The 12,998-nt window shown below is 39.0% G+C and overlaps 1 long non-coding RNA gene across 1 annotated transcript in view; it reads left to right on the forward strand.

Annotated features, from left to right (window-relative positions):
• LOC140620799 (uncharacterized) overlaps positions 1–12,724 on the forward strand; it is a 27,208-nt gene extending 14,484 nt beyond the window's left edge. Inside the window, exons 3-4 of the long non-coding RNA XR_012020503.1 lie at positions 10,697–10,865; positions 12,545–12,724. This is a non-coding gene — a long non-coding RNA (uncharacterized lncRNA). The remainder of the gene's footprint in view (positions 1–10,696; positions 10,866–12,544) is intronic.
• Positions 12,725–12,998: the final 274 nt, after the last annotated feature.

Below are 12,998 nucleotides of genomic sequence, written 5' to 3' on the forward strand. Positions count from 1 at the left end.
CACTCCTGGGTGGCTTAGACCTGTGGCTGCACACTGTGGGAGTGATGATCTCAGTATGGCAACAAGGACATTTTTAAAGCATTTTCTAAAAAAAATATACTTAGGAGCACCTGGGTGGCTTGGTGGTTGAGCGTCTGCCTTCAGCTCAGGTCATGATCCCAGAGTCCTGGGATTGAGTCCTGCATGGGGTTCCCCTTGGGTAGCCTGCTTCTCCCTCTGCCTATGTCTTTGCCTCTCTCTTTGTGTCTCTCATGAATAACTAAATACAATCTTAAAAATAAATAAATAAAATAGAAATGTACTTATTTGACAGAGAGCACAAGCAGGAGGGGCAGAGGGAGAGAAAGAGAGAGAATATCAAGCAGACTCTGCACTGAGTACAGAGCCCAACATGGGACTCACTCTCAGAACCTTGAAATCACGATCTGAGCAAAATGAAGAGTCAGATACTTACTGACTACACTACCCAGGTACCCCAGGGACATTTTATTTATTCAGCAAGGTAGCATTAAAAAGCAAAATCTCACCTGTAATTCTCAGGTGGAAGATACATTCCCCCATTTGTCACAGTTCATTTACTCTCTCCTACCTTATATCTTTCTACTGGCTGTCTGCTCTAATCATTTCTATTACCTGTCTGGCTCTGAAGGCAGATACAACTGAAACTGCTGGCCTAAGCATTTAGTGCTTTGAAGATGAGGTATTAAAGCCCAATTCCAATCTTATAATTATAAAAATCTGAACACAGGACTTTAAGTTGGAAATTATTATCTGCACCTTGGACTTTTAATATTTTTATTTTGTCTGATGCTTGCTAACATAATTCAGGTTCATTAGCCATGATTTAAAACTAGAATTTAGGATTAGGTGGCATTATCTACTCCCAATTGAAAGTGGCAACTCTTTCTTTCTTTCTTTCTTTCTTTCTTTCTTTCTTTCTTTCTTTCTTTCTTTCTTTCTTCTTTCTTTCTTTCTTTCTTCTTTCTCTTTCTTTCTTTCTTTTTCTTATTTTTAAGATTTTATTTATTCACGAAAGACACACGCACACAGAGACAGAGACACAGGCAGAGAGAGAAGCAGGCTCCATGCAGGGAGCCCCATGCCGGACTCGATACCTGGGATCACGCCCAGAGCCAAAGGCAGATACTCAACCACTGAGCCACCCAGGCGATCCATTTCCACTTTTAAAGATGAGTTTGCTGAATTATTTTCCTGGTTGATCATGCTGTTAAATATTGAATAATGAGGGCCAAAGATCAATAATTAATAAAGAAATATTAAATATTCTTAAAGTACATTTATAGAGAACAAAAGAGTCTTTGTTGTCAGCATTTGGAGCTGTCCTGGAGTCATTTTGACTATCACACAGAGAAACGAGTAAGTAACAGTTCTAAAAGTTCAACTGCTGGGAAGCAAAAAGTGGTCTTATAGAAATCTTAATCATTTAGGCAAATCACAGCCATTAAACTTCTCCTCGTGGTTCATGACCTTTTGAATCAAAGAGTAATGCAAATATAAAAAAATAACAGAACCGAGAACATGGAAGCCCAAGAGGTCTGTGTCAATGACTCAACCCATTTGGTAGGTTTGTTCTTGTTCTTGCCTTTACTTCGTAGCTTCAACTTGGCAGGAGAAAATAAGGAGAGAAAAGGCCTAATGGAGAGCAAATGTCGCACCCTCAACATGGCTTTAATATTTAATGTATTAGAAACAATATATATTTAGGTTAAAGAAACTTTTTCTTTCTTTATATGGAGCAGCAGAATTCCAACATACAGTGTTTTGAAAACCAGAGCCTCCTGAATAAGAGTTTAAAGTTATTTCTTAGGACGCATTTAAGGAGTTTCTGGATAGGGTCATATTTTGAACATATGTATAAAACAGCATTCCATAATTGATTTATTAACATATGAGGTCATGTTTATGATTTCTTTCTGAAATATTTAAAAGCCAACTATAACTGCATAATCCTATAAAATCTATTCATCACAAACCTGCTTCAAAAGTTCATAAAAAAGCACAAAAAGAGCCAGCATATTGTATTTAGTTACGGTTGAAGTTTGTACTCCAAAGGATAAATGAATACGATTTGTATTTGCTATGGATCAGGCTGTGTTTTATTCACATTGTATTACATCTCAGGAGACAGTTTACTTAAATAAGTCCAAATGGCAGAGATTCAGAAATGCAGAAAAATGCAAACATCACATTTTTTTTCCCATGATGGACAAGACAGGAATGATTAAGAAATCCTTTAGAAAATATTACATTTTCAAATGTTTTCAAAAGGCCACAAAATTCCTAAAAGCAAAATCCCTTCCCATCCCATTCATCTTTAACTGCCCTGTCATTGCATGTGATCTTTAAAAATATAATGTGCATACTTCGCTTTGCTAAAGCCCTTTTAATTTAGGTTTCATGGGTCCTTTATATTCAGATACATTACTTGTCATCGTCCCCCGCTGATCTCAATGCTTACCAGAGAAAAACCAAGGCCCTATGTGGGCTCAAAATAGGGTGGGCAATTCCTTTGTGGCACAGTATCTGTATTATCAGAGAGCCCCTTCTTTCTACAAAACTGCTTCCCCCACAAAGTGTGTATTAATACCTTATTTCTTTTATTGGGGGCGCCTGGAAGAGGTGACCTATTGAACTAAATTGACTTTAAGTTGTAAATGACTGTTAGTAGGTCTCTTTCTGAAAATGATTTTTATTAGAGGGGAGGGAAGAGATCTGGCATGTACAGGAGTTTTTAGAAGGGGGAAGAAAAACTTTGTGGGGAATAGAGAAAAGGAAAGAAAAGAGAGTCCCGGAGTATCAAGACAAATAACCTGCTTCATAGTCCACCAGAGAAAAGAAGTAGAGTGGCATTGCCTTGACACTACTAAATGCAAGGATGATGGTTTTTCATGCTGGACTGTTAACCCAATTGTAATCTGGAGAAGATTTTTTTTCTTTTTTTGGATAGTAGAGCTAAAGTCTAATTTTTTTTTTATGAATAGAATCACAGCTTGTGTGCAAAATACCCATGTCAAATCTTTTAACTCAACAATTAATGAGAAAACTAGTAAGATGCAATAGGTATAAAGAAAGGCCTTTGAATAGATGCATATAGAAGTAATCAAGAATGCTGAAATGAATTTGCTAAAGATGCACAACTAGTCAGTATCTCCCTGGTATTAACCACTTGCCTCTCTTCTGGGATAAAATGCACTTATATCTGTATGGACGAGAATCACTTGCATCCCTGTAAGTTTCCTGCAACTTGTAGAGTTGTAAAGTAGTTAAAAAACAATGAAAGGTGTAGATCCCTAAAGAATCAGATCAGCCCCCAGGAAGGATGTGTTTAGACCTGGTTTTCTTAATCTCATTCTGGGACAGATGATTTTTCATAGTGGACGGCTGATTTGTGCATTATAGAATGTTTTACGGCATCCCAGCTCTCTATCTAGTAGATTCCAGTAGCAATGCTCATGTTGTGACAACCAGAAATATCCTCTGAAATGCCCAAATAATGCTTGGGACAAAAATCACCCCAGTTGAGACACTGGTTTCAACAATGCCCCACATTCCATTGAAAGGACACTGGTAAACTCGGACTGTTCCCAAGTTGTCTATGTTTTTTCCAGATAGAACAAGATTTGGAAAAGTTGAGTACCTTGGCCAAGATTGTGTAACTACTAGGTGGTGGGATGGATTACAAAACCATTTTGGATTCCAGAGTGTATTTATTTTTCATTCCACCACTCTGACGATAGGAATTGGTGATATTTAGCTCCTTACACGAAATGCTCCCTTAATGATTATAATCCAATATAATTCCAGGCCTTCTTGAATTTGCCTTAAGAACCATTTCTGCTTGGTGTCCCCATTGAAAGAAACATGAGACCAATCCAAAGGTCTAGAGAAATAATGTCTTCATTGAAGTCTCTTGATGAGGTAGAAAATGCAAATTTTATCACATAAGAGACAGCAAAGCTTCTTAAAACTCTGTCCTGAGTAGGCATCTCCCTTCTGAAAACACCTCTGCTTCTCTTTGTGGCTGCTTCCCTAACATCTCCTCTGTGTCTCTGAAATTCCAACTCGCTTCTCTTACATCCCGGAATCCCAGAGAGAGGCACTGGCCCTTGTGTAAATCCATTTGGCCTCTTTATTTATTGTCCAACTCATCTCTCCACCCCTTATCCCAATGAATACAACAAGGAGACCTAAAGGGGAGAAAAAGGGAGTAAATGCTATAAACCTTTAGGTTTAGTATTTTTTATCTTGTACGGAAATGAAAAACCCTTTTTAAATGAGACTTCAGATAGTAACACATTTGAGTGTGTATTGGAAGATTCTAGAAGCAGTGACACTCTAGGGGCAACGAGCCCTGCTAGTGTCCAGATCTTGTTTTCTAAATACCAAAGTTTCCATTAACAGAAACTGGGGTTCTTCAGAGAAACTGCCAGGGGAGAGAGAAGTGCAGAGTGAGCCCAGAGTATCTTGAGCCAGAAAGCAAGGAAGTCCTCAAAGATGGATGGGGAGATGTCAAAAAGATACAGGAGCCAGCTAAAGGAGTTCCCATTGCCAAATTCGGGACAATTTGAGCAGCAGAAAGTTATGGATCATAGCACAAAGAATCCAGAACTCCATAGTGATACTCAAAACAAAAAGAAAAACAAAAGCCTTTGGGTGCTGGGGGAGAGGGAGAAGGGAAAGATTTTCTTCACCGACAAACACCAACTAATGAACGTAGAAGGAATGACAGAGATAGTATCTTCAGTTCGTCTGCATGATTTTAATGTAATTTCCCCTAATTACCAAAGTAATTACATATTTTTAAATGAAAAATAAATCTATCTGTATATTTACTCATTTAGCTATGCATATATATTTGCATTTTATCTTTAGATTCCCCTGCTAAAATAAACTTTAAAAACTATCATTTATTTTATTTTTTTATTTATTTATGATAGAGAGAGAGAGAGAGAGAGAGAGAGAGGCAGAGACACAGGCAGAGGGAGAAGCAGGCTCCATGCAAGGAACCCGACGTGGGATTCGATCCCGGGTCTCCAGGATCGCGCCCTGGGCCAAAGGCAGGCGCCAAACCGCTGCGCCACCCAGGGATCCCTAAAAACTATCATTTTAAAACTATTTTTATATATTTAATTTATATGTCTGCCTAGATTTCATTATCTAGGTTTAGGAAATTTAATTTAATCATATTTTAATTGTTACCCACTTTTAAAGTATTTCTTTATTATGCTATAAATGGACATCATCCTCCATAACTCTGTGTATAACTCGATCATTTCTTCCAGACAAACTTAGAAAAACTAAGTACCAATACCTCCTTCCTGCAGTGGGCTTGCAGGACTTTGTGAGTTATGAATAGCAACAGTCAGGCTGATTTCCATTTGCTGGGCATCTGTGCTCTGGCCTGCAATTTATAGACATCTCTCATAGGGTCCCACCAACAACCTTATGAGTTTGGCCATCCTTCCCCATATAAATGAGGGTGTGAAGCTCAAAGAGACCCAGTTGTGCAGAGTTACAAAGCAAGGAACAAGACGTGCTGGCACTGCAAGTCCTTTCTCTGGGTCTCTCTAGAGCCTAAGCTTTTCCCACTTGGCTAAGCTACCTCAAACAATGTGCTAAAAATAGGATCCAGTTTCCTGTGACTTTGTGTCTCCTTTTTTTGCAAACTATAACATGCTTTTTAATCATCCCATTTTCTTCAATACCTAGGATGGACCCATTCCCCAGAAGGCTAGCTGAGCCTAACATGTCCCATCTCCCACACCTCATACAGGGGTGTGTGAACAGGACACACACACACACACACACACACACACACACCTGATACCTTCAGGTCTAACCCAAAATCATGATTCTCCTTTTTTTCCTATTATTTATCTCCCTTTATCCACAGGCGGGGGGGTGGGGGGGAAGCCTGGTTCCCAGCAACATCAGTATATTTACATATTTTTTCAATCTCACCATACAATATTTCAGAAACACTCTACCAGTACTGTTGTCAATAACTAACCTACTGAGTCAAGTTGAGGTCCTTTATGTCTTCAGCCTATATCCCGCTGACAGTGTATAGGTAGGAATATGCTCGAAACTTATTTAGATTATTTTCTTCCTTCTATGTGATTATGCTATCAATTTCATGTATAGTTAGGTCAGCTTATTTCCATTTGTATACAAATTTAGGGTCTTCTCCATCATTTCTGATTTAACTCCATGTGTGAATATAAACATGATTCAACAGTCAAAACTATACACTCATGAAAATCTTATTTTTTTCTTTATTCCTTCAACTATGTTCCCACCTACCTCTTGTAAATAGCCAGTTTAACTCATTTCTTGGCTTATGCTTCCTGTATTTCTTTTGCAGGAATATCTTATTTTTCCTTCTGTCTTACGCACAAGTAGTACATTATATATATATATATATATCTCCATCTTGATTTTCTTTCTCACTTAACAATATATCATGAGAATTATCATCTACCAGTTCATATAAGTCTTCTTCATCCCCTTTTTTAAACATCTGCATGTTACTTCCCTGTGAGTCTGTTTCATTGTTTATTCAGCCATTCTCCTAAGTATTGGCATTTAGACTCCTTCTAGTAATTTGCTATTATAAATCACAATTTCAAGGAATAATTTTATGCATAATTATTTATATTCCTAGAGGTATATCTTCGGAGGAAGTTCCTAGAAGTTGGATTTCTAGGCCAATAGGTAAATGCATGCATAATTAGATGCTGCCTGCTAGCAATGTATGAGTACCCATTTCCTCGAAGTTTCATCAAGAAGATGTTATCAAATTTTTGACATTTTGCCTATCAGATTCAGGGGAAATTGTATCTCTGTACAGTTTTAATTTGCATTTTTCTTATCTAAGTGACGTTAAACGTCTCTTAGTGTGTAAGGGTCATGCAGTTGACCCTTGAACAACGTGGGTTTGAACTGTGTGGGTCTACTTACACATGGAATTTTTCCCCATATATACAGCACAGAACTGTAAATGTATTTTCTCCTTACAATATTTTTAAAAGCATTTTCTTTTCTGTAGCTTACTTTATTATGGGACTACAGTACAGAGTACATACACAAAATGTGTGTAAATGGACTGTTATTGGTAAGGCTTTTGGTCAACAGTAGGCTGTTCATAGTTAAGTTTTTGGAGAGTGCAAAGTTATATATGAATTTTTTACTGTGCACAGGGTTGGTGCCCCTAACCCCCACATTACTCAAAGGTCAATTGTATATTCATTTGTGCATACTGTGTATGTCTACACAATTATACAATTTTTGTGAATTTTCTGTATATGTCTTTTCCCATTTTTCTGTTAAGTTTATTCTTTTCCCCCCCATAATTCTTAAGAGTTCTTTATGCATAAAAGGTAATAAACCTTTGTCTGTGATGTTTGTGGCAACTACAGTATTTTATTCCAGTTTAACATTTGTGTTTTGACTTATGATCTTTTTCACACACAAAACAAAGTTTTAACTCAATGTTTTCTTTGTTACATCTGGATTTGGAGTCATAGTTGGAAAACCTTCCCACGTCCCAGTTACATAATGAAACTCACCTGTGTTTTATCCTAGTCCATGTATGGTTTTGTGTTTTACATGTCAATTTCTCACCCATTTGAGGTTTATTTTTATGTATGGTGTGAGGGAAAGGAAGATTTTTAAATTAATTTGAAGGTTGACATTTGCCTTATCGTTTGTGTGTGTGTGTGTGTGTGTGTGTGTGTGTTTTAAGAACTTGTTAGAATGTTCGACTTCTAAAATTTAAGTGCCATGAGGACAGGGGTCATTGAAGTGACAACATTAGACTGAGGACTCTCATGTGTGGGAGATGTTCTCTCTCTGAAGGGGCTTGTTGGTGCCAGAGTGTCACCATTCAGAAGTCTCAGTGTTAATCAGCACTGGCATGGAAGGGGTGAGTCACGGCTGGGTTGAATCTCGTTGAACAGACAGGTAAGCTTCCCTCTGGCCAGGAGGTAAGAAGATAATGACAGAGCAGACAGGGAAACAAGAGAGTCTGGATGAGTCAGTGATGAGTTCAAAGGCAGAGGAGTTACCCCCAGCTGAAGTGTGGAGGCTGATATAGAGGGGTGTCAGTGGTGGCATGGCTGATTCCTCAAAGGGCCAGAATGGTAAAGATCAGAATCAGCAGAAGATGAGAGTCCTGGGTTGACCATGAAGCCAGCTGGGAAGATGGTGGAGCCGGCAGCCATGATGCGCCTCTGCCCAGACAGGTCTTGTTAGTCTGTGTTCTTTGCTCCGGATCTTATGGGTTGGATTTAACACAGCATTTAAAGTGATCTGTGTTCTCCAAACTTGGGGGTGGGAAGAAAGAGAAACGTCAGCCAGCTGAGGGAGTTTTATGGATAAGTCCCATGGGCATTCAAAAATGCATTGTATAGGATGAACCACAACTTACAAGGATTTAGAGAGAGATTTCTGACACAGACCATGAAATCTGGCTCACAGAGACACCCATGAGTCAGGCATATTGCCCTTAAGTAAAAAAGAACTAATTCCACTGAGTGAATTATTGCTGAATATGAGACCAAAAGAAAGTGAGTATTTTATTTTAATTAATATAATTGCTGCTGCTTCCCCCATCCTCTCCTGCCTTTTCTGTGGTGGGGTCCTCTAAGCCGGATATAGAGAGAACTCAGGACCTGTGCTGGCTTCTGGCCCAGACGGGATCGAGGAGCCCTGATCTTATATTCACAATCTAGGAAGGCCCAACATAATACTTTTCACTCTAAAATGATATTGCCTGTCAATCAAAGCCAGGAGGACCTTGTAGTAGGGAAGGTGAGAGGCTCATTCTAAACTAAGGGAGTGGGACAGGGAGCCCCGTTAGGCTCAGATAGCACTCCGGAAATGGAAACCCAATGAGGTATCGATGGAAATGGAATGAGAGAACAGGTGATTCTCTTTCCTGAGTCAGGAGCCAACTGCTGTTTGAATGTGGGAGGCAGACAGGCCGGACAGATCCCGTGAAATGGCTTCCAATTCCAGCACGTCTTGTTCCTTGCTTTGTAACTCTGCACAACTTCGAGCCTCACACCCTCATTTGTATGGGGCAGGATGGCCAACCTTGCAAGGTTGTTGGCAAGATGTCTATAAACTGCAGGGTGGAGCACAGGTGCCCAGCAAATGGAGACCAGCTTGACTGTTGCTGTTCATAAGTCACAAAGTCATGCAAGCCCACTGCTGGAGGAAAGTATTGGTACATAGTTTTTCTGGAAAATCTATACCAAAAGTTCTAAAACTTCCCATCCTTTGAATCAGCCATTCCACTTCTCTGCATTTATCTGGAAGAAACAGTCAAGATGTACACAGAGAATTATGGATGAGAATGTCCATTTTAGCATAATAAATAAATACTTTTAATTTGGCATAATAATAAATTGTTTTGGCAACAATTAAAGTATGGTTAAAAAAAATAAAGTATGGTTAAATTAAATCCCTCAATATTAGATGACAAAAGTCTGGGGAAAAATAAAAATAATTTATGAACCAGTAGTTTTCAAACTTCTTTAGCAGGGAAACTCAAAGAATCTTCTATGGAATCAAAATACATACACACAGTTATAAATATACGCACATACATATATATTAAGATGGATATTTAGAGCTATAGATATAAACATAGATTTATTATTAAATATATATACATGCTTTGGTGAGTAGAAAAGTTATTTAAAATTATATAGAAAGAGTGCCTGGGTGGCTCAGTCAGTCAGGTGGCTGTCTTGGCTCAGGTCTTGATCCCAGGGTCCTAGGATTGAGCTCTGTGTCCTGCTTTCTGTTCAGTGGGGATCCTGCTTCTCCCTCCCCCTCTGCCTGTTGCTCTGCCTGCTTGTGCTCTTTCTCTCTCTGTCAAATAAATAAATAAATAAAATGAAAAAATAAGATTATATAGAAAAACTGTAGAGAAATCATTCCAATGTGTTCATAGCTATATGAGGTATGAATATACTCTTTTACTGTGTCTTTGTTCCACAGATACTTGTTATAAATATAAGTAAAATTGTTGGGATAAAAATACATGTTGGGCTTCTTAATAAACATAACAAAATCAATCTTCTTATCCAATCTCCAGTTGGCATTCACAAGGCTAGACCTCTTCCTAATCAACTCTGACCAGCCAGCTCATTGTTGAATGCTCTGTATTGCCCACCAAAGGCATGCCTGAGACTCAAGACGCTTGACTGACATGTCCAAGGCATATTCTTCTCAGTCTCTTAGGCTCTAACCTGATGGCAAGTCATAGTACCAAAGTCTGATGTAGACAGAAACTCCACTAAACAGTGCTCCAACTCAATACTGTGTCTACCTTTCTATCATTGGTTGGAATTAGAAGCATCACTATAAATATGTCTGGATCTTTCATAAAACTACTTTTTAATGAGATGCATTATCCTATTGTTATTTGATGACAATAAACTCTAAGCTTCAGTACCAGTAAGTTTGCCCCTCCTAAAGAAGTGATAAACTACTTTTTACCAATTAAAGGTAACTGTCTTGCTGGGTTTTCTTTTTCTACTTGGCCATCAGGAAGCTCTGAACTAGATTCATTGTCCAACTAAAATATGTATCTTATTACTGTTATAATTCAGTATAATTATATAATCATCTTGATTTTTAAAATATTTTATTTATTTATTCATAGAGACATAGAGAGAGAAAGAGAGAGGCAGAAACACAGGCAGAGGGAGAAGCAGGCCCCACACAGGGAGCCCGACGTGGGACTCGATCCCAGGACTCCAGGATCACACCCCAGGCTGCAGGCGGCGCTAAACTGCTGCACCACCAGGGCTGCCCTTCATCTTAATTTTTATGTAATTTCTAATCTTATTCTATTTTCTTTTAGCTAGCTTGATTACGAATTGTCTTATTCAAAAACACTGAGATGATAAGTGTCATAGACATGCTCAGGCAGAGACTTCCCAGGATAACTCTGCAGTAGACACTCAGACAAAGTCTGGTCCTCAGCCTGGTTGTCCTAGAAACCAAATACTGTCTAAACAACAAGCCAGAGTATTCTCTTATAGACTATCTCAAGCTAACTCAACTCATAAGAAAGCAAGAATGCTAATAATGCTATGACCACGTTAGCTAATCATAGCTAATGTTTATTGAATGCCTATTTCATGAAATATAGTTGTAGGCAACCAAACTGGTATTTTCTAGAACAAAAAAACTAGAGCTCAGTAGTCTCTTGAAGACTGTCTCAAGTGAACCAACTTCACAAGAGGCCAACACCAATTGCTAATAATGATAGGAACAGATGTCCACTACATGACATATTCCTACAAACAACCAGGATGGCCAGTATTGAAGAGTGGCTGAGAGCATAGTATTTGAACTTGAGTCTGGGTTCAAGACCCGGCCCTGCTCCTTAGTCAGTGTGTGACTTTGGGCAATTATTTCACTTTTCTGTGCCTGCTTTCTCATCTGTAAGATGGAGATTAGAGTAGTACCTATCTCTAAGGACCCTGGAGAGATGTTGCCTAGGGATTCCGCCCAGGGAAGAGAGGACAGAGCATAGTGGAAGCAATGAGGGTCACGGAGAGTGAGTGTAGAGGTGGTGATGAGAACTCCCATGGGAAGTAAAGTCCTGATCATAAAGATAATCCATGGGCTGGGATGGATTCATGACCAAGGGACGTAAACTATTTTAACGAAGCGTCCCCCAACCCACGTGGTTTGACCAATGGTGCCCTTCCTGGGCCTAAATCTTCAGGTTAGTGCATGAAGCCCATGGAGTACTCAGCAGCCCAAGACTTACATCTGTTTTGGTCCCGTTTGCATCTCTTTTTGGCTGAAAGTTAAGCACAGCCACAGCCATCGAAGCCTCCAAAGGACTGCTCACTTCTCCAGCATTTAGCTTCCTTTCACTGCTCAGACTTCTGCTTTTTTGGGAAAGCGGCTCAGGCATGCTGCCTTCATAATTTTTCCCTGGTCACATCCACAGACGAGATTGCTGTCACATCTCAAATGTGCATGCCATTTTTTAAAGAGAGCTCATTTTGAAAATTGTGTTGATTTTATCCTTTTTATACTAAAGGATAAACTTTCTCGTCCAGTTCCTACGACCACTTTAGCCCTGTATGTCTATGCACCCAGACGTCTATGTGCTTTTGGGCTCTTTTTTTTTTTTTTTTTCCTTTCTCTTTCTCTTTCTCTTTCTCTTTCTCTTTCTCTCTTTCTCTTTCTCTTTTTCTTTATTTCTCTCTCTCTCTCTTTCTGTATGTTGCTTCATATTCTTTCCTTTTACCTTTGAAAATAGGCACAGTGTCATTATATTTTAAATCTCCATCAATGATATGAGCAAACACGTATTTCAAAAACTTTTAAATCACTAATGCATTGGCCAAGGGAAAAAATAATTTTATGATTTTTAAAATCTACACGCCTGCCCTGCTGGTGGGGAGAAGCCGGGGAACCAGGAGCTGTTTTAAAAGCAGTCATGGCAGTGACACCGTCAACAGCAACAGCGTCTGCTTTTCTCTTGCAGCTCCAAGGGGAAGAGCCAAACTCGAAGAAACCAGAGCTGTGTGCCTTGGTACGGAAATAAGTCATAGATTATATTCTTCCTCGAGTGAAATACTATTCCAACTGAATATTTATATTCTTCCCTCCACTAAAATGCTATTGAAAATGAATGTGATTCTTGTGGGAATTTGAACATTGCATATTGTCCAGTTGACAGAGTCATTTATAAAAGTTGGGATATCTTATACCCCATCCGGGCTTAATTAGAGTTTATAAAGATCACTGGCAGTTGCAATAGAAATATTGTATGTTTCCTCCCCCCGGTGACTTTCCCTAGTTCTTTTATGAGGGCCTTTAAAACTCATTTAAGTCTCGCTGAAGTTATTCATAAAGATAGATACCAGCCATTCTCCGGGAGAGTCTGATCCTCTGCACCTTCCTCTTCCCCCAACATTTCTTGGATAAGTGCACACAGG

The sequence above is a fragment of the Canis lupus genome, chromosome 29, assembly GCF_048164855.1.
Source record: "Canis lupus baileyi chromosome 29, mCanLup2.hap1, whole genome shotgun sequence".
In the NCBI taxonomy this organism is placed as follows: Eukaryota; Metazoa; Chordata; class Mammalia; order Carnivora; family Canidae; genus Canis; species Canis lupus.